Here is a 26,413-nt window from a genome sequence, read left to right on the forward strand (position 1 = left end):
TGGCCAAGGTGCGGGTAAGGGTGCAGCTGGCTATTTTCTTAGCTGGGGGGGTTTCTCCTGGGAAGGGCAGAAATACCCTGAGATTTTGGCTGGGGAATGAGGGGCTGGGCTCAGCTCCTCACTCACTCTCTCTCGGATCGGGGGGGAACAGTCGAGTTGCTGCTACCACAGGGAGAATTCGTTGCCACCTCGGAGTCCAGCTCCTGTACTGCTTCTTCCTTACCCTGGGTGGGCCTTTGCTCATAAAAGTGGCTGTCGAACTGGGACCTTATTAACACTCGATCACACTGGAAAGGACCCTCACCATCTACTCAGGTGCCTCAGGGGAAAAACCCAGGACTCCGAATCCCTCTTCATTCCCGGAGGGCACGTCTCCCGGCTGCATGTGGCAGCTGGTTGCAGAAACCTGTCTGCCGCTGCCCAGCCTCGCTGTTTTCTGCTCTGCCTCGGGCATTTTTTTTGCTACACTTTAACCCAGCACTCCGTGACTGCCTGGACACCCTGTGGCTGCTACTTATGGCTGTGGGATTTCTGCGATATTTTGTTTGCTATCTTGGGTGTGCCCACCTCTGCCATTCCAGCCTCTGCTCCGAGGTTCCTGCTACAGCCCATTTCGCCATCCAGAGGGACACTGAGACCGTCTGATTCTGGGGATTTGTAAAGGAAACCCCTTTTCTATCTCTTCTGCTGGTGCGCTCGCCATTACATCATGGAGAGAGGTGGCTGAGCTTGTGCCACCGTGCCCCCTGCAGCTGAGAGGGAATCATCGCATCTGCCCTGACAGCCAACAGCTCCCCTGCCAGCTGTGGCCATAACTACACCCAAGGGGAAAGTGCTTGACAGCCAAGAAAAGGCTGTTACTGGGTTTCTTTTTTTTTTTTTTGTTTTTCTGCCATTGTGGTTGTTTGTTTGCCTTGTTATGAATCGTTAAAAAACCCCGGTATAATCACGGACAAAGACCCTCTAACTAATTAAAGTTACAAAGTGGTATGTTTATTCACCTGCACGGGAGTCACCTCTGAAAGGCGTGGTCGTGCTGAACAAGGTTCTTTGCCATCTATTTATTCCCCAAGATCTTACATACAATACATATGCATAACCCCAGCACCTCCCATCCCCACCCCATATTAAAATGAGCCCATCAGTCCTTCACGCGTGCGCAGCTCTTCTCTTGAATTGGGTCGGTGGTCTTGAAATGGGTCAGTGGTCTCGAAGGATGAAGTCAGGAGAGTCTTCATCAGGTCTCGGTGACCCTCTGGCACGATCCAAGGCCCTGTGCTTCATGGTTAGCAGTTTACTTATTTTACGTTCTTCTGTACGTAAATTTATAATAGCAGATAATTATACCAATTAGCTCTAGCCTAATCATCTAGTAATTATTAACCTACCATTTACCTACCTAGCTTACATCTTGGTCATGGAAACTACTTCTACTCTTAGCAAAAATTCTAACTTTTTAAAACCATGATTCAGTTATACATATATATATATGTATACACAAGTAAAGAGATGTTAATCCTTTTCCCATATCTTTTCCTGAAAGTCCCTTAATTTCGAAGTTATAATAATTTGGAGGGAAGGGGGTCACATTTTCTATTCCAAGGGAGGTTCCTGCCTTCCCTGGCAGACACCTGTCTTTCAAATCAAAACACCTACTTACAGGAAATAAAACCGAGAGTACAAAGGAACTGATAAAGGAGCCTGATATCTTAGGCCTGATGGAGCAGAAACCGTGGGAGAGAGACACAAATAAATGCTCCCTGGGCAAGAAGTGACCAAGAAACGTTGTGAAAGTTTGTGATAAGATAATGTTACCAGGTGACATGATGTCATGAAGAATGTGTGTCTTGTATTGCAATGCAGGATGTGACCAAAAGTATGTATTCTATCACCATCTGTTAAAACAAGGTGGGGCAATGTGCTAGTTTTGCATTAATTGGCACTTAGAAGAGGGTATCCACGGAAGTTTTCTCCTTGAAAACTTCCTCTGTGATTTGATGGGACCAATTGGAGGCTGGTTTGATTGTTGACAGCCTGGGAAACCAATTGGAGGATTTGGTCCCTTCTGTAAATTCACATTTTGAAGTGAGCAAACTCTGAAAAGGACCCTTTTCTTTTCCAGCAGGAGTGCAGGTAACAGGGCCCGGGCCTGCTCCACTGCGTGGCCTGTGGGCCTGTCAGGGGGCAGGGTCGGGGCCTCTGTCTGGGAAGCTGGCATGTCCCAGCAGGGAGGAGGGGTGGCCGTCGGCAGTGGATTCCAGCTGAGACCAGGGAGGCTGATTGAGGTCCTGGCCACCCTCCCTTCCCTTTCCAGAGTGGCCACTGCCGTTTCTGGCCAGGGCCAGCCCCTCCCAGCACAGCCTGAGGCTCCTGACATCCTGGCACAGCTCCAGCATGGCCTGGCCATAGCCTCTGCATTCCCCGTGTGAGATCTTAACTCTTTCAATGCTCAGATAAAGCTTGCAAACCTTCAATTCTCCCTTGAGGGAGAGGGAAAAAGAACAGAAAGAAGACACCAAGGTCAGTGAAGCAGGAGTCAGGCTCCAGATGGAAAGAGAATAAGGAGACACCATGAATTTAGGCTGAAAATCCTTTTGTAAGCTATGGAGATAGACTGTACTACACTAAAGATTCCTATAAACCATGGGGAAAGACATTGAAGGTTGGAGTATTCAACTTGCAAATCCTGAGCAAAGGCACTTGTGTTGAGAACTTGTCTCTTTCTTTGTTTTCTTTAAAGAGATGAACAGTTATTAGTTGCTATAAAGTTGTTTATTGTAAAGGCACATCAGTCTGAAAATGTAGCCGTGGAAAGGGGTTTTAATCCTTTAAGTGCGGCAGAAATAAGATGCACAGCTACATGGTTGTCTTTCATGACAGGAAGAAAGAGACAAGTTTATTCAGAAACACACTTGGTTTATAGCATGACTCGCAATTCCAGGAGTAGAAAAAAGGTGATTGGTTCAGAGAGAAGACACCCCATTCCCAGGGCCTGGTCACACACCACAACAGGTGTTCTATCTTTGTTATTAATTCCTTTTTATTTTGACCAAGATATCACCCTGGGAGAAATTCTCCCTAACTTTCAGCTGGACCAGCTTATTGGCTGGGAACAGAGCTGAGAAGCTCCGGCCTGGAATATTTTTCAGGCTGTAATTTTCTTACTTTCTCAATATGTGTCCCTACATCAAAATGCAAAGGGTCCCAAGCATTAAAGTCCATGCTAAAAGTTTTTGGTATAGAGTTCTAAAGTCTATAAAGTGGTATAAAGTTCTAAAGAAGTAAAGTCCCAACTAGAAGTGGAAGCAGTTCCTGGTGCAAGGCCCCGGGAGGGCCGAAGCTGCAGCCGCACCTCCTATCTTATTCTGGGCGATGATTATAGCAGTGAGGGGAGAGAAGAAAGAGAGCGAGTGCATAGATTCTTATACACAAATTACCCAATAAACTAAAAACACGAATCCGAACCATTTCTTCTTAACCTATTAGAATTCTAGTTTCTTAGCATGCCAGGTTACGTATAAAATACGCATATAGTCTATCTGTTCTATCTAAAAAATGTAAGCAATATTCTTACCATATTTTTATTATGTCTAAAACTATGATTTTGGAGTCTTCATGGAGACTTGTTTTCTAGACTTGTTTTATACACTGGTATCTAGGACTATATTTTTCAGCTCTCACTGCAGCTTGTTGATCTCTGAGGAACTCAGAGAGTCCTCTGTTTCAGACTCTAACATATATGTATATATATGGGAAAATGCTGTCACTGGCTTCTTGATGAAGACTTTAAGAATAGGTGTCTAAATTTAGGACTTCAGATTTAGACTTTAGTGAATACTGCCAAGTTGAATCATTTTTTAAAGGCTAGGCTACATACATGACAAAAATTATATTTATCAAAATTATTTTATGTACCTCTTGTGCATGCTGGCCTTCAGGCAAAAGAACTGTATCAAGCAAGCCTTTTCCTCTTACCTGCTCTATTTTAGGTAAATAGAGAAATGTACCTTTGCATAAGTTAAGAGAGATGTGTCCAACGTGCTTATGGCATGAGAGCACTGGCAAAAGAAAATGTGATTTCTCATTTACAACCCAAATACTCTGATGATTTATGTCAAATGAGAAATAAACTGAGACTTCAAAATCATGAACTTGTTAGTGTCAAAAGCCAAACAATAAAAATATTTTTTTCCTTCATATATCTTATTTTCCTGGCATTTATATGCATCTATATATTGTCCATTGGTATAATTCTCTTGGAAAATAATAGGCTTATAGCGTATCTCTAAGCAAAAGTGCATATACCAGTTTATCACTGAAGCATTCTAATAGGATTTTTCTACTGAAAGTCTTCACTGGCTCCAAGGAGGAAAAGAACCAAGTCAGTGCTTAAATAGTCTCTTTGCTTTTAAAATGCTTCTTTATTAATTTAAACTGTTTGAGGTTTTTTTTCCCTTTTTGCATGTTTTATAAACATTTCAAAACTTTTTTCTTTGTTTGTCTATGGAGACAAAAATAAAACTAAGTTCCCTATGAAAATGTTGAACTCAGTTTAGTAGCTGAGCATGGAGACATTGCTGATGGGATATTAGTTTAGAAGTGGTTTGCAAGTAGCAATATCAGTTACATACAACTGCTAACAAGCTCAAAAGATGCCAAAAGTATTTTCACAAACATAATTGTGAATATATATGGGCAGAATTATGTCAATATTAAATTAGGGGAAAACTCTGATTATACTATCTTTTCCCTCTTCAGATCTATGTTCAAATCACATCAGCAATACTTTCAGTCCAGTAGACCTATTTTCCATTTTAGTGCCTTGTAGGTGGCATCTTTGGGACCATAAATCATGCAGAGACACTTCTGCTAAGGTCTCTTGCACTCAGGAGAATTTTTTAAAATGGGCTATAATTTAGAAATATTGTAAACAATATTGGCTTTCTTGGCAAGTAATATCTTATTTAGAAACCACATTGTAATACACATAAGGGAATCAGAACATTTTGACTTTGAACATGACTGAAAGCATGTAGCTGAGACATTTTTTCACACCACTTTTAATTCTATTTTCTTCTTTCTGCCCCATCTCCTGAGTAGTTTTGATCTCTACTATATCGCCTCAGACATTCCATCACTTCTCCCCTCTCCTTCACTCTCAAATCGAACCTTAAAGGTACAAAACTTATTTCTGGGCTAAACAGACAAATGGGGATACAATTCAACATGAAAAAGTCACCCCAGGACATTCCACCCCTTTCCTCATATTGTCGACTCATTACCAAAATGAATATATATATATTCTAACTCTGCACACACATACCTTATGCATACACATATATATGGTAGACAACCATGTACAGATAATGACACTCAGCAAACAGTGATATTTGCATATGATTCTCACCCAACAATTGTTGTGTTGCGTTGTTTAATGTTCATTTTCCTTCTGTGTTGATGGTTCGTCCCAGTTTCGTTCCCCTAAGTTAAGTACATAATGGTTTTTCCCTTTCCTGCCTTTGCCCTAGTCAGTCATCCTAAACCCCTCCCCTTTATCTGGAACCTTCCCTGTCCCTCACCCTAAACCCTGCCCCACTGGATGTCAATCCTTTGTAGCCCCTCCCTTTGTTCTAGAAGTTTCTGTGTCAAGCATTCCCTTTTGTATCCATGATTGGTTGTATTGTATGTATCCCCACCCTCGGTTTACCATATTGGCTCAATGTACCCCTTTCCCCGCCTTCTGTACCTCCCCCCGTTAACCGTTATTGGCCAGAGTTTTGTGCCCTCCCCTTGCTCCTCCTCCGTACTTAAGCCTGTGTAGAACCCTTCAAACTGCCTTTTGCGGTTCCCTCTCCCAACCTCCTGACCTGTTACCTCTTCCTCCAATAAATCCCTTCCCCAGAACCGTAAAAGGTCTCTCCTGCGCCTCTTTGTCCCTCCCTGACAACTCGCCCAGGTGTAGCTGTTGCTACGCCTCTTCTGCGGCTCCCAGAATGGTGCCGGGGAGAGGCCACTCACTGATGCAGGCTTCCCGGAGCTAGCCGGTAGCCCAGGTGAGGTGGGCAGTGGGTGGAAGACGCGTCAAACAATCAGATCTCCCCGAGGTACACATTGTGTTGTTCCATCTTTCTGCATTATCCACCATGTGCAACCTGGTCCCTGAGCAAAGACAACCCCACGAATGGGTTTGTCTGTACTTGAAGCAGAATTGATCCAAAATGTCTTCCCTAACAAACCTCTGACATGTACTACTGGGACATTGTCTCCATCTACTATATGCAGGGGTCAGATTGGGCAGGGCCTGCTTGGATGATGGAACCTCGGGTGTTAACTAACCAGATGGCCTTTGCTATATACTGCTCCCAATTTTTGAAAGATCCCCCACCCAATGCTTTCAATGTGGTTTTTAACAGTCCATTGTACGTCTCCACTTTCCCTGCAGCTGGTGCATGGTAGGAGATATGGTACACCCACTCAATGCCGTGTTCCCTAGCCCAGGTGTTTATAAGGCTGTTCTTGAAATGAGTCCCATTGTCTGACTCAATTCTCTCAGGAGAACCATGCCTCCAAAGGACTTGCTTTTCCAGGCCCAGGATGGTGTTACAGGCTGTAGCATGAGGCACAGGGTAGGTCTCCAACCATCCAGTGGTGGCTTCCACCATGGTCAGTTCATAGTGCTTGCCTTGGCGGGTTTGAGGCAGTGTGACGTAATCAATCTGCCCGGCCTCTCCATTCTTATATTTGGACCATCGTCCCCCATACCGAGGGGCTTGACCTGCTTGGCCTGCTTGATGACAGCGCATGTCTCACAGTCATGGATAACTTGAGAAATACTATCCATGGTTAGATCCACCCCTCAATCTCGTGCCCACTTATAGGTGGCATCTGCCCTGAAGACCTGAGGCATCATGGGCCTATCGGGCTAGAAACAACTCTCCCTTGTGTTGCCAATCTAAATCTATTTTTGACACCTTGTGATAGGTTGACTTGGGAAGAAGAAACTCAGAGAGAGGTTTTCTTTAAGAGAATTTCCTCTGTGGGGGTTGGGACACCTGCAACAGCCAATTAGAGAAAGTTAGCTCACTCCGTGAACACAGATTTTGAAGGAGGCAATCCGGAACTGAGGGTCTTTGTCTTTCCGGCGGCTGAGCAGGTAACATCAACCGGAGCTTCCCCCTCCCCTATGCGGGGGGGGAGGCTCAGGAGGCCGCTTGGGCCCCGTTTGCCAACGAGGGGACCCAATGGCCGGGGGAAGAAAAAGTTCTGTGATAAAACCTTCACGGCTTCCTCCTCCACGGGCCTGCGGCTCTGGGGGGGAGGCCGACTCTTGCTGCTGTCAGACGGGCTGGGCCTACTCAAATAACCATGAGCAGTGTGGGGCTGCAGCCCAGCCCCAGAAAGGCTGATTGACATCTCAGCTGCCCCCCCAGCGCGGCCTGAGCCTGACCCAACTCTTGTAATTGTGTTAAACTTTAACTCTTTAGTACTCAGATAAAATTTGCAAAGCCTCCAGCTTTTCCTTTGAATATGAAAGGGAATAAAAAGATTTCTGAAGTCAGTAACATAAGAGCTAAATTTTTAAGATGGGAGGAGAATAAGAAAATGCTGAAATGGCTGAAAATCTTTTTGTAAAAATTGTAGGAATGAACTGATGTACTGAATATTCCTATAAACCATGGAAAGAGACATGGGGGATGGAAATGTTCCATTTAATAAATGATTTAACCAAAAAGCACCCGTGTTAAAAATTTCTGCCCTGAAAAAAGAAAAGGATTTCAGTTTTCTGAAGATAAAGCCTGAGCAGAGAGAAAGGAGACAGAGAGAATCTTTGCTGTCGAACATTTCATTCTTAAAAGTAATACCCCAGGAGACAGACATAACCCACAGCTACAGCTTTGGGACGGCTGTGGAGTTGGGAGGAGTGTCACGGTTGCAGGTTCCCAGGCGGATGCAAATCGTGAAAGATAAAACCACAAGAGGACTGTCTTCTTGCTTCTTGTGGAAAAAATCCCTACAGCTTCAATAAGAAGAGGCTTCTCTCTCCAGAAGTAAACTGAGAAAGACTAAATTGGGGACTGACCGAAGTATTTGTTATATGTTTGTTTTGTTGTTATAAAGATTGGGAGAGGGAAGGAAGGAGTGATCTGAAAAATCTTATTCTGATTTTTTTTTTTTTACTTTCTCTTTGTTTGTGTACATAATAAATTTTCTTTTATACTCTCTCAAGTTTTAGGCCTGCCTTGCTCTTTTGCTCCTGGTTCTGTCTCACAACAGGAAAAATAAGTTTATTTAAATTGGCAACTCAAAACGAAGACATTAATTTAGCCGGGAAATCAAAATTAAACCAAGACACACCTCTATCTATGCAGCCTGATCTACCTGCTTGTTGTTTCGGTCTTCTTTGGTAGCTCTACTCTTGGGGACATGGGCATCTACATGGCAGACTTTCACAGGTAGTCTCCCTACCCTGGTAGCGATGTCTTTCCACTCTTCAGCAGCCCAGATTGGTTTCCCTCTACGCTGCCAGTTAGCCTCTTTCCACCTCTCCAGACATCCCCACAGAGCATTGGATACTATCCATGAATCAGTGTAAAGGTAGAGTTTTGGTCAGTTCTCTCTCTCAGCAATGTCCAGGACCAGCTGAACAGCTTTGAGTTCTGCAAGTTGGCTTGATCCACCTTCTCCTTCAGTGGCCTCTGCAGCCTGTCATGTGGGGCTCCATCCGGCTGCTTTCCACTTCTGGTTCATCCCCACAATGCGGCAAGAACCATCAGTGAAAAGAGCATAGCATGTTTCATCTGCTGGCAGTTGGTTATACGGTGGGGCTTCTTCAGCACGTGTCACTTGCTCTTGTTCTTCTTCATCTGTGAGACCAAAATCTTCACCTTCAGGCCAGTTTGTAATTATCTCCAAAATCCCAGGGCTATTCAGTTTACCAATACGAGCACGCTGAGTTATAAGTGCAATCCACTTGCTCCATGTGGCATTGGTGGCTGGAGGGAACCTTTGCTTTGCACATCCAGCTCAGCACTGTGTCTCGGTTTGAAAGACAGGTATGGTCTAAGGAAAGGCAAGAGCCCCTTTTCTGCGATGCAGAGTGCAACCCCCCTCCCTTTTAATTATTTTAGGTCCAATTCAGATGCCTTCAGGCAGGAGATATGGGGATAAGAATAACAGTTCTTTACTGGTATCTAACAAGGCAGAAAACAACAACAGCTATAAAAATTGGCAACAGAACAGAACAGTCTAGCTCCGCTCCAGTCCCTTTTGGCCACAGGCCGTCTCCCTGCACTCAGTTACCGGTGCTGTGGGGGCAGGGCAGGTCCTGCGCAGTTGAAGAGGGCTGGAGTGATGGCGGCGGAGGCCCAGGAGTGAGAGGGGATGGGAAAAGTGACTCCCCCTTTCATGGTGTCGGTCGTGGTGCTCAGCAGAGTGTCCAGAGATAATAGTGTGAGATGGGAGAGCAGCAGAGCAATGTCCAAAGGCAGGGAGCATGGATCTCAGTGCTGGGATGGCAGGGGAAGATGCGAGAGCAGAGCCCAGGCTGTCTTCCCACTCCAAGAAGCCAAGCGAGAGAGAGTCCCCTGCTCCAGAACCCCCATCCCACCTTTCCTTTTCCGGTTCCCCCCCCCTCCCCCTCCACCCACCCCCCTACGAGAGAACATTATCTGTCGTTTCAAGGTGTAGCCACAATTACTTAGCATAACAATGGGAGGAATTCCACAGAAAGAAAAGGGCAGCAATCCAACCCCCAACACACTGGTAGTTGGGGTGCCAGGAGGAGATGTGCTTCTGTACCGATCACCTCCGAAGTGGCTTGGACTCCTTCATACTCTGCTAAAATTTTTTTCTCTGTTGGGGTATAGTTGGCTTCAGACCCTCTGTAGCTTTGAATCCACAATCCTAGTGGTCGGCCTCGAGTCTCCCCAGGCACCTTCTTCCAAAGGCTCCAGGACAGACCATGGTTCCCGGCTGCAGAGTAGAGCACGTTCTTCACCTCTGGTCCTGTCCTGACTGGGCCAAGGGCTACTGCATGAGCGATCTCCTGCTTTAGCTGGTCTGTGGGACACATATTGAGAAAGTAAGAAAATTACAGCCTGAAAAATATTCCAGGCTGGAGCTACTCAGCTCAGTTCCCAGCCAATAAGCTGGTCCAGCTCAAGGCTAGGGAGAATTTCTCCCAGGGTGACCATTTGGTCAAAATAAAAAGGAATTAATAACAAAGATAGAACACCTGTTGTGGTGCATGACCAGGCCCTGGGCATGGGGTGTCTTCTCTCTAAACCAATCACCTTTTCTCTACTCTTGGAGTTGCGAGTCATTCTATAAAACCAAGTGTGTTTCTGAATAAACTTGTCTCTTTCTTCCTGTCATGAAAGACAACCATGTAGCTGTGCATCTTATTTCTGCCACACTTAACGGGTTAAAACCCCTTTCCACGACTACACTGGGCAAAGGCTTGTTGCTGTTCAGGGCCCCAGTGGAAATCTTTCTTCTCGTGGGTAACCAGGTAAAGAGGGCTCACAATCTGCCTGTACTCAGGAATGTGCATCCTCCAAAAGCCTATGGAACCTAAGAAAGCTTATGTTTCCTTCTTACTGGTTGATGGAGACATTGCTGTATTCTTGTTGATGACATCAATAGGAATCTGACACTATCCATCTTGCCACTTTATTCCCAGAAACTGGATCTCACGAGTTGGTCCCTTGACTTTGCTTTTCTTGATGGCAAAACAAGCTCCCAGGAGAATCTGGATGATTTTCTCTCCTTTCTCAAATACTTCTGCTGCTGTGCTTCCCCAGACAATGATATCATCAATGTACTGCAAAAGTTCTGGAGCTTCAACCTTTTCTACTGCAGCCTGGATCAGTCCATGGCAGATGGTGGGGCTGTTTCCTCCCCTGGGAGAGGCGATTCCAGGTGTACTGCACACCCCTCCAGGTGAAAGCAAACTGAGGCTTGCATTCTGCTGCCAGACGAATGGAGAGAAATGCATTGGCAATATCGATAGTGGCGTACCACTTTGCTGCCTTGGACTCCAGCTCGTACTGGAGTTCCAGCATGTCCGGCACGGCAGCGCTCAGCGGTGGAGTCACTTCATTCAATGCCCGATAGGCCACGGTCAATCTCCATTCTCCTTTAGATTTATGCACAGGCCAAATGGGGCTGTTGAAGGGTGAGTGGGTTTTGCTGACCACTCCCTGGCTCTCCAGATAACGGATCATCTTATGAATGGGAATCACAGCTTCTCGAGTTGTTCTGTACTGTCAGCGGTGCACTGTTGAAGTGGCAATTGGTACTTGTTGCTCTTCCCCCTTCAGAAGTCCTACTGTAGATGGGTTCTCTGACAGTCCAGGCAAAGTGTTCAATTGCTTGATTCCCTCTGTCTCTACAGCAGCTATTCCAAAAGCCCACCTGAGTCCCTTTGGGTCTTTGAAATACCCACTGTGGAGGAAGTCTATGCCCAAAATATGTGGAGACTCTGGGCCAGTCACAATAGGGTGGTTTTTCAATCCATTTCCACTTAGGCTCACCTCAGCTTCCATCAAAGTAAAATCCTGAGATCCCCCTGTCACGCCAGCGATGGAAACAGATTCTGCCCCCACATACCTGGATGGAATTAATGTGCACTGTGAACCAGTGTCAACCAAGGTATCATATTTTCGTGGTTCTGATGTGCCAGGCCAATGAATCCGCACGGTCCAAAAAACACCGTTTTCCCCAACCTCTACCTGACTAGAAGCAGGGCCCCTCTAAACCTGGCTATCCTTCTTTCCCTGGGCATATGTCTTGGAGGTTCCTTCAAGGGGAATGGACATGTCATCATCATCATCATACCTGGCAGTTTGGCTACGGGCAACTGGAGCTGCTTCCCTTTTGGTGGAATTCTGTCTCTGAGTCTTGCCTTCCTGCAATTCACGCACCCATTGGGCCAGAGCAGCAGTAGATTTTCCATCCCATCTCCTCATATTTTCCCCGCAATCATGCAGCAAGAACCACAGCTCAGCTCGTGGGGTGTACCTTCTCTCCTTATCTGGGGAACGTCTGTGTTGGGTACCAGAACCTCTGATCTGTACAGCTGAGATTTGGAGAAGATCCTCTTTAATCTCCTCCCTGAGTTTCTCATGATTCTCCTGTATCTTATCTTCTAATTTCTGCAGACGTGCTTCCACAGCTGCAATTCTGGCATGCGTTGGGCCATGCACGGCATCTGCATATGCTTGGAGCTTCTTCGCCATATCGAACATGATCTCATCCCTCTCATCCCTCTTCATTATTGCTAAAACAAAAGCGTATTCTCTTGGCCCAAGTCGTACAAGTTTTCACTACATCACAGATGTACACGGTACCAAGTCTGGATTCCTAGTTGTTAGGTCATCTGAGAAGACAATCTCTGCCACTGTCATTTCTCTCAACCATTGAATCCCTTGTTCTATGGTCTTCCATTGGGTTTGCTGCATATAGAGATCATCTGCACATAGATATCTTTGTGCCACACTTCCCAGGACCCGTTCCCAGAGACTCTGAGGATTAGCCCCCCTTCATCATTCCTTGGTCAATAACGGGATCATGTGACAGGGATCCCAAATGCCTAGCCTCTGTGCCATCTAGAATTGCAGCCTCTCCTGCAGCGTCCCAAAGACGGACTAGCCAACTAATTATAGATTCATCAGGTCGTTGGGTGTAATCCTTTCTTAGGCCACGAAGGTCTTTCAGGGATAAGGACTCAATAGCCCTTTCAGGGAAAAGGACTTCTGATCTTGTGTCAGTTGCTGTGATTTCTGATTATTTATAAGGAGCTTGCTTTGAGGGTCCTTCCCCTGGATCATCATCATCCACTGGCCGATCAGTTTTGCTGGTGTGCTTCCTTCCCACAGCAACTGCCAGTGGCTTAGGCTCACTGTCTGTTTTTGTGGCTGGCTTAGGCTCACTGTCTGGTTTAAATACAACCCGAGTGGATGGGGTGTTGGCTGCCACCTGAGTTACTGGGGTATTGGCTGGTTTATCTCCCTGCCCCCCTGCCTCTCTCTGCTGCCCTACAGTACCTAGCAGTGTGCAATAAGCATATGCCAGGGCCCAGCTTACAGCAATGATCTTTTTCTCCTTAGAGTCATCATGGCACCTCTCTTTCAGGTATTTCCCCACCTCAGCTGGGTTCTGAATTTGATCACATGGAAAGTCCCAGACTAGACGGTCAGAAAATTCCTTCAGGATTTGGCCCATATCCTCCCATTCTCCACACCACTCAGGATTTTCCATGCCCGGGTCTACTCCTGGGTCAGGGGTCTTATCAGCCCCTCTAGAAATCTCAGCCCTCATTCTAGAGAAGCTGAAGACTGTATAGAGGAGGCTTACCAGATTAAATACCAGGAAGGTGGTCTCTTTAACATTCAGGGGAAACTGAACATTTTCCAAAGGTGATGTAACAGATTCAAAGGAGAAGGAAAGGAAAGGCCGAAAAGCCTCATCCCCTTCTCCTCCTGTAACAAACTGGGTGCATACCCATAACCATGAACTATATATACCTTGAACAGACTCCAATATTTTATAAACTTCCTATAAATCATTACCACCAAACCCAGCACAATAGCTATTCTAATCCGTGCCCCCCTACTGAAAAACTTAGTGTTAGGGACACTACTGGAGCTAGTTCTGGGTAAGAAAATAAACCTAGGGACCATAAAGGTATCACAACCTCAAAAAAGCCTAGGGACCAGAGACACATGAAGGCCTCCACCCCAAGAGACATTGTGAATTCAAACAACATGGTTACAGATTGCTTTGTTCCAATACAGAGTAAATTCAACGAAAATGCAATCAGTAACGTTTTTTCCCACTTTCTTGAGCCCGGCGTTGGGCGCCAAAATGTGTATTTGTCCTGGTTTAGGGCAAATTTGGGAGATAACTTCCAAAGCCCCCCCCCCCCCCCCCCAAGGAAGCAAACCCAAGCTCCCCTCCCCCAGCTGGTTGCTGGTTCAGGAAAAAAAATTTCCTCAGAGAGAAGTGGAAAAAGCCTGTTTATTCAACAGGCACAGCACTGCCCAGCACAAAAAACCCAAAAAACAATACCGAACAACAAAACCTCTCACTGCTCTGAAGAGATGAAAAATTCAGAAAGTCTCTCTCCTGTGGGTGGTAGCTTGGCTCAGTCTGTTCTCAGTCCCTCTGGTGCTGGAAAATGCCGCTGCCCGGGCCAGGCCCCAGTGGCTGCAGGTGCAAGCTCCTGGTGCTCCCCCGGGTCCCCAGTCCAGAGCAGGTTCAAATAATTCCAGAGAAAAAGGGAAAAAAAACAACTTTTTGGAGAACTTCTCTGCTTCAGTTAGTCACAAACTAACAAAAAGCAAAGGAGAGCTCTCTCCACTGTCCACCACTGTGACACAGTCCAGGAAGACGAGACGATGGAACTCCTATCTCTGTGTTTTGAAAACAGTCCGCGCTTCCTCTGGGTTGGCGAATGCCAGGAGTTACTGTGCTGGGGTTTCTGATGGCCACCACTCAGCGTCCTTGGCCGCTGTTCATGAGGTGCCCTCACAATTTTCGCTCGGGAAACCCTGCACAGCTGGACCAAGGCTGGAAGCCATGTTGCTTGGCTCCCCCAGTCACCGCTACCAGCGGTAGCCAAGGGGTTGGCAAGCTCTAGAAGTTATCACGCTGCATAAGCACCAGAAGCCCACTATGTCGCTTCACATGGGGCAGCTCCCCGGCTCTCCCCTGCGCCTGAGGGTCAAGGAAGGCTTCAGGGCTCTGCACCCCAGCCTGAGCGCAGTCTCTACTTGGGGAAACCCTGTGCAGCCCTCGGCTCCGTCACCGCTGGCCAGTGCTGCAGTTTTTCAGGGGCCTTTTCTCTTCTTCCCCCTCTTCTTTTTTGTTATCCAGTCTTTGTTGTCTCCGGGGTGTCGACCTGCAGTCACCGGTGATCCTAGGAAAGATCATTCAAGTTGCCAAATTCGACGGGGGCGCCGTTCGTATGAACTCTCCCAGGGCCACGAGGTTGAGGTTCTATATGCTGAGTGAGCCCCCATTTGTCAGAAACCACCCTCACTTTTAGAATTTCAAATGTTTATTAAACCTTAACAAAAATTACAAGAAAAGGCTGAATAAGGAAAAAGGGCAGTGTTAGGAGTCCCCACCACTGGCAGCCATGTGCTCATTTACAAAATGTGTGCTCTGCCTTTTATACTTTTAGCCCCTCCCAAAGTTTTGTCAGTCAACTCTTTCTCTGCTGTCCATTGGTGGATATTACTTCTTTATATCTTGATTGGAGGTCAGGAGTCGTTATGCCATGCCTCCTAGTAACAAGCCAGCCCTTCCCCAAATGCCCCAATTACCAAAGCTATTACAAGGGGGAGGGGAAAGAGGCCTATGGGAAGACATATTATAATAACATAACTATACATCTAAAAAAAACTTCTCTTAAGATACACATAATATTCATGTCTTAATTGTGAGGGTCAACCATCACATCTCCCACCTATAACACGCAGGCACAAGGAAAGAAAAAAAAAAGAGCAATGTTAGATAATTAACCTCATTGTGGAGAAAGATGGTGGATTTTTTAGAGTCCTGCTTGGAGCCAGGATGAAGCGTCCCTGCAGCCTTTTCCCTCCAGGCTGCGGCATGGGTTCCCTGCGTTGGTTTGTTTTTTTGATCCGGAGCAAAGCTGGAGAGTTCCAGAACAAGCCACTGTTGTATTGCACTACGTAGTTGTTTGCACTAAATAGTTTGCCTTGTATCACAGGGCTCGTGATTGTTCTATTGCACTAAATGGTTCGTTCTGTACTCCTCCAAGCTATGGTGATGTTTCAGCCCTCCCCTCACCACTCCTCTTTGGGTACATCCCATTGGTCTAGGTCTTATTCCTCCCCTTGCCCCGGGTTTAAAACCTTCTGCCATTTGCTGCCCTCTCTCTCTTCTTCCCTTGGAAGCATTCTACATTGAAGTGGGGCTTTGGTCCCGGGAGGAAGAAGCCTCCTAGTCTGTTGCCTTTGTCCTTGTCGGTATCCTCATCCCACATGATCCAGAGCTAGCCTAGAGGACCCGGGAAAAAAAGAAAACTGACAACTCACAGTCCCGGGGAAACCTCTTGTCTCAGCTAACAAACGAGAAGGTAGCTAAAAGCAAAGAATTTTAAATCTCCATCTCTCTCCTGAGAAAAAGAGCCAAGAACTGGGGAATAAACCAAGGCAGTTATCTGTGTTTTGAACACAGGCTGTTGAAAGAATTCCACAGGCTTCCCCCTCCTCCCAGACCTAGCTTAAAGGTACAGGACTCATGTCTGGGCATAAAGCAGATGATAGGGGATACAGTATAATGCAGTCACTCCAGGACAATGTGATAGCTCATAGGATATATGAACACAATAATATGTAGGGAGCACATGTTACAAAATCATCTATATAAGATAGCGCTAGGGAGTGTGAGCAAAGGCTGAATTTTATCAAAATAGGTGAGTAAACAGTAGATACTCTGTGGACACACAGATTTAGAGAGCTAGGAAATTGCAGCTTGGCAATTCCTCTCAGGCCTGGATTTCTCCTGTCTCTCAGGTCCATTCCCAGGCTGACAAGCTGACTACAGCTTCAGTTAAGGGAGGTAGTCTCCCAGAGTGATAACTTGGTGAAAAACAGAAGAGAATTCATAATAAAGATTAACAGCTGGTGTCTTTCCCATGGGACATCCTGACATGCTGTCCCAGGGGATGTTTGTCCCAATCGTCCAATGAACTACTGTCCTGTCCTAGCTGCACGTAGCACACTTTAAATACAGGATGTCCGTACAATAAAGTTGGCCTTTTTCCCCCAAAAGAGGTCCGTGTGTGTTGCTGTCCTTTCTCTCTCTTTGCAGCGCAGTAACCACATCTGGAGGTCCCGCTGAGATCGTACCTGACGAAGATTGCGCCCGGACCGGACCACCACAGGGGATCACGACCGTCTCTGGGAGCGGAGCGTCGGGAGCCGCGGGCCAGATCGGGGCGGCCCGGCACGAACCGTGAAGCAGTGCAGGGCTCCGCGGAGCTGAGCCGCCAGGCACGGGACAGCGAAGGCATCGCGGAGCGCCCGGCACCCAGCACCGAGGAGTTGGCAGAGCGGCACTGCGAGGAGACTGCACGGACCCATCGGCGAACCGGAAATCCGGACGGCTGAGGTACTCTCTGGTTCCCCATCCCCGGCTAAGCAATTAGTTGGGAAAGCAGTTAGATAATGGGGAACCGCTTAACTAAGCAAGAGGAATCTGTCCTCTCCATTTGGAAAGGGGTCCTAGGGTTTGGAAGCCCCGATTCCAGACAGAGATTTGATCGCCGTACTGGCATGGGCAAAACAACATGGGTTCTCCGATGACCCCAAAGAAGCCTTTTCCTCAGAATCATGGAGGCAGCCAGGGGAGCGTCTATGGGGTGCCCTGCTAGCCACAGATACTTCAGTATCCCCTTTTCTAACCTCCTGGGGACTCATTAATCGAGTCATGATGGAGGATGGGTGGGAAATGGGGAACGAAATGTCCGAGGACCAGGAGATGGAAACCCCCCCCCCACACGCTCCCTGCCTAGATGTTCCGCGGGCAGGTATTCCCCACGAAAATCCTGTCCCCTGGCCAAACTACCCATCCCCAAGAGATTACGCTCAGCCGATGTATCCCTCCCTAAATGACTATATCCAGCCGAAATACTCCTCCCCCGCACTTTTAGAGCGATTGGTTTCTGAAAGAGGGAGCGGGGCTGATCGTTTCTGTCTGGCTCACAGCCCTCAACCCCCCTCCTTTTCGCAACGCACGGGGTCCGGACAGTCAGCACTCAGCCAGCTGTCTGACCGTCTGTCTTGGGGTGACTGTATGATGCCTATATCCCCAAATCGTCTGTTCTGTTGGTGTTGAATATTAAATTCTGCAACTTTAAGACTGGTTCCAGGAGTGAAAGGGCAGAGGGGGGAAGAAGTGCAGAGTTTGTTATCAGAGACTGCACTGGCTCCCCCGCATTCCTGCTCTCGGACTGTGTTGTCTGCGGTGGACAGCGAGAGAGAGCTCTCCTTTCCTCTTGGTTAGTTTTTCTGGCTAGCTGAGGCAGAGAAGACCCCTGGATTGTTTTTTTGTTGTTTTTTTTTTTCCTTTTTTTTTTTTTCCTTCTATTTTCCTGGAACTGTTTGAACCTGCTTTGGACTGAAAACCCAGAAGAGCACCGGGAGCTCACACCTGTGGCCCACCGGGCCTGGCCTGGGCCGCGGCATTCCCCAGCACCAGAGGGACTGAGAGCAGACTGAGTGAGCCGGGCAGCCCACGGAAAGAACTCTTCTAAATCTGCCGTCTCTTCGGAACAGCGAGAGGTTTTGCTGTTTGATGTTGTTCATTGTTGCTCTGGGAGGTGTGTTGCCTGTTGAATAAACAGTTCTTTTTTTTTCCACTTCTCTCCAATTTTTTTTTCCTTTTTCCCGAGGGACCTCATTCAGAGGTTTCCTCCCAAATTTGCCCTAAACCAGGACAAATACTTTTGGCGCCCAAACGCGGGGCTCGAGAAAGTGGAAAAAAAAACCTGTTCTGATTGCATTTTGATTATATTTACTCTGTATTGGGGTAAAGCAGTCAGTAACCATGTTGTTTGAAGTCATAATGTCTGCTGTGTCTGTCGGGGTAGAGGCCTTTATGGGTCTCGGGTCCCTAGGCTTTTTTGAGGTTTTAATACCTTTCTGGTCTCTAGGCTTATTTTCTTATCCAGAGATAGCTCCAGTAGTGTCCCTAACGTGCAGTTTTTTCAGTAGAGGAGCACGAATTAGAATAGCTATTGTGCTGGGCTCAGTGATAATGATTTATAGAAAGTTCATAAAGCTACTGAAGTTTGTTCTAGGTATCTATGGTTTATGGTTTCTTTGTCCTACCCTGCATCCCAGTTCTAATAGCATGTTTTGGGGGTTCATTAGTAATTGCACCCAGTTTGTTAGAAGAGGAGCAGGGGATGAGGCTTTTCAGCCTTTGCTTTCTTTTTTCTCCCTCGAATCTGTTAAGTCAGTTTTTGAGGATGTTCAGTTTCCCCTGAAGGTCAAGGAAACTGCAGTCCTGGTATTTAATCTAGTAAGCTTCCTCTACACAGTCTGCAGCCTCTCTAGAGTGAGGGCTGAGGTGTCCAGAGGAGCTGATGGGACCCCTGACCCAGGAGTAGGCCCAGGTGTGGAAAATTCTGAGTGGTGTGGAGAATGGGAGAGAATGGGCAGAACCCTGAAGAAATTTTCTGATCCCCCAGCCTGGGAATTTTCACATGAACAAATTCAAAACCCAGACGAGGTGGGGAAATACCTGGAAGAGAAGTGCCATGATGATTCTAATGAGAAAAGGTTCATTGCAATAAGCTGGGCCCTAGCATATGCTTATCGCACACTGCTAGATACTGTAGGGCAGCAGAGAGAGGCAGGGGGGCAGGGAGATAAACCAGCCAATACCCCAGTCACTCCAGTTGTAGCTAAACCAGATAGTAAACCTAAGCCACTGGCAGTTGCTGCAGGAAGAAAACACACCAGCAAAACTGATCGGCCAGTGGACGATGATGATGAGGGGGAAGGACCCTCAAGGCAGGCTTCCGATACAAAATCAGAAGTCAGGACAACTGGCACAGGATCAGAAGCCAATATTGAGTCCCTATCTCTGAAAGACCTTCGTGGCCTGAGAAAGGATTACACCCGACAACCTGATGAATCTATAATTAGTTGGCTGGTCCGTCTCTGAGATGCTGCAGGCGAGGCTACAATTCTGGATGGCACTGAAGCCAGGCATTTGGGATCTGTGTCACATGATCCAGCTATTGACCAAGGAATGATGAGGGGGGCTAATCCTCAGAGTCTCTGGGCACGGGTCCTGGAAAGTGTGGCATAAAGATACCTGTGTGCAGATGATCTCTATATGCAGCAAACCCAATGGAAGACCATAGAACAAGGGATTCAACGCTTGAGAGAAATGACAGTGGCAGAGATTGTCTTTTCAGATGACCTAACAACTAGAAATCCAGACTTGGTACCATGTACGCCTGTGATGTGGCAAAAACTTGTACGACTTGGGCCACAAGAATACTCTTCTGCTTTAGCAATAATGAAGGGGGATGACAGGGAGGAGACCGTGCTTGATATGGCGAAGAAGCTCCAAGCATATGCAGATGCTGTGCATGGCCCAACACATGCCAAAATTGCAGCTGTGGAAACACGTCTGCAGAAATTAGAAGATAGGATGGATGAGAATCATAAGAGACTCAGGGAGGAGATTAAAGAGGACATTCTCCAAATCTCGGCTATACGGATCAAAGGTTCTGGCCCCAAACGTAAACGCTCCCCAGATGGGGAGAGAAGACCCTTCTCACGAGCTGGATTGTGGTCTTTCCTGCGTGATTCTGGAGAAAACATGAAGTGGGATGGAAAATCTACTACTGCTCTGGTAAAACGGGTGCTTGAATTGCAGGACAGCGAGATGCAGAGAGGGAGTTCCACTAAAAGGGAAGCAGCTCCAGTTGCCCATAGCCAAACTGCCAAGTACGATGATGATGATGATGATATGTCCGATCCCCTTGAAGGAACCTCCAAGACATATGCTCAAGGAAAGAAGAATAACCAGGCTTAGAGGGGCCCTGACTCTAGCCAGGTAGAGGCTAGGGAAAACCGTGTTTTTTGGACTGTGTGGATTCGTTGGCCTGGCACATCTGAACCACAAAAATATAAGGCCTTTGTTGACACCGGTTCGCAGTGCACACTAATCCCATCAAGACATGTGGGGACAGAATCTGTTTCTATTGCTGGTATAACAGGGGGATCACAGGATTTTACTTTGGTGGAAGCAGAGGTGAGCCTGACTAGAAATGAATGGAAGAAACACCCTATTGTGACTGGCCCAGGGGCCCCACGCATTTTGGGCATAGACTTCCTCCAAAATGGGTATTTCAAAGATCCAAAGGGACTCAGGTGGGCTTTTGGAATAGCTGCTGTAGAGGCAGAGGGCATTAAACGATTGAACACCTTGCCAGGACTATCAGAAAACCCATCTGCAGTAGGACTCCTGAAGGTGAAGGAGCAACAAGTGCCATTTGCCACCTCAACAGTGCACCACTGGCAGTACCGGACGAATCGAGATGCCGTGGTCCCCATCCACAAAATGATCCGTGAGTTCGAGAGCCAAGGGGTGGTCAGCAAAACCCACTCACCCTTCAACAGCCCCATCTGGCCTGTGCGTAAATCTGAAGGAGAATGGAGATTAACCGTAGACTATCGTGCATTGAATGAGGTGACTCCACCGCTGAGCGCTGCTGTGCCGGACATGCTGGAACTCCAGTACGAGCTGGAGTCCAAGGCAGCAAAGTGGTACGCCACTATCGATATTGCCAATGCATTTTTCTCCATTCCTCTGGCAGTAGAGTGCAGGCCTCAGTTTGCTTTCACCTGGAGGGGTGTGCAATACACCTGGAACCGACTGCCCCAGGAGTGGAAACACAGCCCCACCATCTGTCATGGATTGATCCAGGCTACACTGGAGAGGGGTGGAGCTCCAGAACCTCTGCAGTACATTGATGACATCATTGTGTGGGGGAACACGAAAATGGAGGTATTTCAGAAAGGAGAAAAGATCATTGAGGTTCTGCTGGGAGCCGGCTTCGCCATTAAAAAGAGCAAAGTCAAAGGGCCTGCCCAAGAGATCCAGTTCCTGCGAGTAAAGTGGCAAGATGGACTGCGCCAGATCCCCAGTGAGGTCATCAATAAGATCACTGCAATGTCTCCACCAACCAGCAAGAAGGAAACACAAGCCTTCCTAGGTGCCATAGGCTTTTGGAGAATGCACATTCCTGAGTACAGCCAGATTGTGAGCCCTCTTTACCTGGTCACCCGCAAGAAGAACGATTTCCACTGGGACCCTGAGCAGCAGCAAGCCTTTGCCCAGATCAAGCAGGAGATTGCTCATGCAGTAGCCCTTGGCCCAGTCAGGACGGGACCAGATGTGAAGAATGTGCTCTACTCTGCAGCCGGGAACCATGGTCTGTTGTGGAGCCTTTGGCAGAAGGTGCCTGGTGAGACTCGGGGTCGACCACTGGGATTCTGGAGCAGAAGCTACAGAGGGTCCGAGGCCAACTACACTCCGACGGAGAGGGAGATCTTGGCCGCCTATGAAGGGGTCCAAGCTGCCTCAGAGGTGGTTGGCACGGAAACACAACTCCTCCTGGCACCCCGACTGCCAGTGCTGGGGTGGATGTTTAAAGGAAAGGTTCCCTCAACCCACCATGCCACTGACACCACATGGAGTAAATGGATTGCCCTCATCACACAACGTGCCCGTATTGGAAACCCGAATTGCCCTGGGATTTTGGAGATAATTACCAACTGGCCGGAAGGGGAAGACTTTGGTCTTGCCGATGAAGAGGAACAGGAACAGGTGACCCGGGCCGAAGAAGCCCCACCGTATAACCAACTGCCTGCAGATGAAACACGCTATGCTCTTTTCACTGATGGTTCCTGCTGCATTGTGGGGATGAACCGGAAGTGGAAAGCAGCCGTATGGAGCCCCACACGACAGGTTGCACAAGCTACCGAAGGAGAAGGTGGATCGAGTCAACTTGCTGAACTCAAAGTTGTTCAGCTGGCCCTGGACATTGCTGAAAGAGAAGTGGCCAAAACTCTACCTTTACACTGATTCATGGATGGTAGCCAATGCTCTGTGGGTTGGCTGGAAAGGTGGAAAAAGGCTAACTGGCAACGTAGGGGAAAGCCAATCTGGGCTGCCTATGAATGGAAAGACATTGCCACCCGGGTAGAGAAGCTGCCTGTCAAAGTCCGTCACGTAGATGCCCATGTCCCCAAGAGTCGGGCTAATGAGGAACACCAACACAATGAGCAGGTAGATCAGGCTGCACAGATAGAGGTGTCAAGATAGATTTAGACTGGCAGCACAAGGGAGAGTTGTTCCTGGCTCGATGGGCCCATGATGCCTCAGGCCACCAGGGCAGAGATGCCACCTATAAGTGGGCACGAGAACGAGGGGTGGATCTAACCATGCACAGTATTTCTCAAGTTATCCATGACTGTGAGACATGCGCTGCCATCAAGCAAGCCAAGCGGGTGAAGCCCCTCTGGTATGGGCGGCGATGGGCCAAATATAAGTATGGAGAGGCCTGGCAGATTGACTACATCACACTGCCTCAAACCCGCCAGGGCAAGCGCTATGTACTGACCATGGTGGAAGCCACCACTGGATTCTTGGAGACCTACCCTGTGCCTCATGCCACTGCTCGGAACACCATCCTGGGCCTGGAAAAACAAGTTCTTTGGAGGCATGGTACCCCTGAGAGAACTGAGTCAGACAATGGGACTCATTTCAAGAACAGCCTTATAAACACCTGGGCTCGAGAATACGGCATTGAGTGGGTGTACCATATCCCCTACCATGCACTAGCTGCAGGGAAAGTTGAACGGTGCAATGGCCTGCTTAAAACCACCTTGAAGGCACTGGGTGGGGGAACTTTCAAGAACTGGGAGATTAATCTACCAAAGGCCACCTGGTTAGTGAACACCCGAGGTTCCACTAACCGAGCAGGCCCTGCCCAATCTGAGCCCTTGGGAATATCAAATGGAGATAAGGTTCCAGTGGTACACATGAGAGGTATGCTAGGAAAAACTGTTTGGGTGAATCCTGCCTCCAGCAACGACAATCCCATCCGTGGAGTTGTATTCGCTCAGGGACCAGGTTGCACCTGGCGGGTGATGCAAAAGAGTGGGGAGACCCCATGCATACCCCAAGGAGACCTTGTTTTAGGGTGAAATACCTATAGTACTGTGCCTATGTCTCTAACTGCATGTATGTATATATAATGTAACAGTTTAATTTGATATAGCATATTAGTATGGGAGAAATTCAGGGGTGGATAATGTTGGAGGTTGAATTACGCCCTTTCCTTTCAGTGGAATTTTCTCCCATTGTTATGCTAAGTAATTGTGGCTACACCTTAAAACGACAGATAATGTTCTCTCGTAGGGGGGTGGCTGGAGGGGGAGGGGGGGGGGGGAACCGGAAAAGGAAAGGCGGGACGGGGGGGGTCTGGAGCGGGGCTCTCTCTCGCTTGGCTCGTTGGAGTGGGAAGACAACCTGGGCTCTGCTCTGGCATCTCCCCTGCCATCCCAGCACTGAGATCCACGCTCCCTGCCTTTGGACATCGCTCTGCTGCTCTCCCACCTCACCCTACTATCTCCGGACACTCTGCTGAGCACCACGACCGACACCGTGAGGGGGGAGTCACTTTCCCCATCCCCGCTCACCCCTGGGCCGCGGCCGCCATCACCCAGCCCTCTTCAACTGCGCGGGACCTGCCCTGCCCCCACAGCACCGGTAACAGCACAGGGAGACGGCCTGCGGCCAGAAGGGACTGGAGCGGAGCTAGACTGTTTCTGTTGCCAATTTTTATAGCTGTTGTTTTTCTGCTTTGTTAGATACCAGTAAAGAACTGTTATTCTTATCCCCATATCTCCTGCCTGAAGGTGTCTGAATTGGACCTAAAATAATTAAAAGGGAGGGGGGTTGCACTCTGCATCGCAGAAAAGGGGCTCTTGCCTTTCCTTAGACCATACCTGTCTTTCAAACCAAGACAGAAGTGTATATCATCTCGGACATTCTAGAATGGGCTATTAATATTGTCATGAGTTTCTGGCTAGACTTTTTCGTATGCAAATTCAAATTCAAATGATCTGAAATGATAGAACTGCAAGAAATTTTTTTCCCAGAATCGAAGTATGATGGAGTTACATAGGGAGAATCTTAATCTTAGTTATTCTATTCCATCTCACATCATGGCTGGGGGCAGGGAGAAGGGAGTATCTTTGCGGGACAGTGGGTTCCGGTGTTGTCAGTAAGCTGGGCAGAGGAGCCATCAGGTATTGTCTGTTGTTGGGGGGGGGGGGGGGAACGACGACTCATGTGAACTCTTCCTTTCTTGTACCTTGCCACTAGTATTGTTGCTAAAATTGTTTGTTTTCTCATCCAAGTGACAAAATCAGCACACTTAATGAGGGATGAAGAGGGAGCAGTGACCTCAGAACAGGAGGAAGAAGAAGCAGAGCCTGCTGTACTCCAGAAGAAAAAAGCACTAACAGCCAACTTTGCATCATCTGTGAACTTCCTGGGCGTGTAATCTATCCCCTTGTCTAGATCACTGATAAAGATATTAAACAGGACTGGGCCCAAGACTGAGCCTTGGGGACCAGCTGAATGGACTCTATTTCCCACCACTCCGTGGGCTTGGCCATCACCCAGTTTGCCACCCAGGAAACAGCCCACCTGTAGAGAACCTGGTGCAGGAATGGCTGGAAGAAAAAGGCCATAGTCAGATCAACTTAGTGAAGCTAGCAAAGTGGGCCTCAGTCTCAGGGATACAGTGTCCTTGAGATAAGGAAGGCACGTAGAATTGAGAAAAACATGAATGCCGAAGTGCTTAGCTAAGCAGCACATCTAGACCAATAAGGAGCTAAGATTTTGCACTATGCATGAGCTAATTAAGCATTGTATTTAATCGCCACTCTGCGTATCAATAAACGAGACTTTGCTGATGACCATATGGTGTCCGCGTCTCCCTTCTCCGACAAATGGTGAACCCCGACGTGCCCCCCGTCGCTGAAAAGAAAACGGGGGAGAACGCGCCACGGTCGGTGAAGTAGAGTTGGGGCCTGCTGCAACCGGGTCGGTGTCAAACTACGTAGGGAAGACACCCCCAGGAGCTACAAAGGTGGTCCTGGGCCATACGTGCTGCCGAAGCCGGAGAGTTGCAACAGCGCTGACGACAAAAAATGGACAGGCAAGCAGCATATGATTTATTTATAGTACATATAGATAAGCTAGGGTTAAAAGAGATTAATCCCAGGAAGGACATACCGGGGTTGTTAGCCTGGGGTTATGCTAAAGGTTTATTCTCTAATCCTCACACCGTGCATGATTTGAATGAGTGGCGTAAGTTAGGGGATGCACTGTGGGAGGCGGTATTAGAGGATGATAAAACAGCAAAAAAGCTGGGAAAGATCTGGCGGGTAGTTCATAACGCGCTACTGAAGCAGCAGGCGGAGAGAAGGGCGGCTCGGGAGGCAGTAGAGGCATATAAAAGAAATGCTCAGTATGGCGATAATGAGCCCCGAGCACCCAGCACGACCAGAGTAGAAATACCTGTCGCTGGGGGGGCGGCAGGAATGACGGACATGGCCAGCTGCGCTTGGCCCTCGGCACCCCCCTTAGAAGAGCTTGAGGAGGATTCCGCCGCGGCGGCGGAGACAATTGCAGAAGGCGGAGTAACCCCGCCTTCCGAGGGCGAAGGGCCCCAGACCAGCGGCGAAAAATCCCCTTGCCGGTCTGAGCCTAGCGCCCCTAAGCCCGCCGTGGAGCCAGCTCCAGTCCCTAGGGCGGAAAGCGACCTGTGGGAGGAGAT

General features: G+C 47.9%; 1 pseudogene; it reads right to left on the reverse strand.

The window, feature by feature from the left end:
• Positions 1 to 2,177: 2,177 nt before the first annotated feature.
• On the reverse strand, positions 2,178 to 13,768 carry LOC148220031 (uncharacterized; annotated as a pseudogene).
• Positions 13,769 to 26,413: the final 12,645 nt, after the last annotated feature.

This window comes from Sturnus vulgaris, chromosome W, assembly GCF_052056855.1.
Source record: "Sturnus vulgaris isolate bStuVul1 chromosome W, bStuVul1.hap1, whole genome shotgun sequence".
Taxonomy (NCBI): Eukaryota; Metazoa; Chordata; class Aves; order Passeriformes; family Sturnidae; genus Sturnus; species Sturnus vulgaris.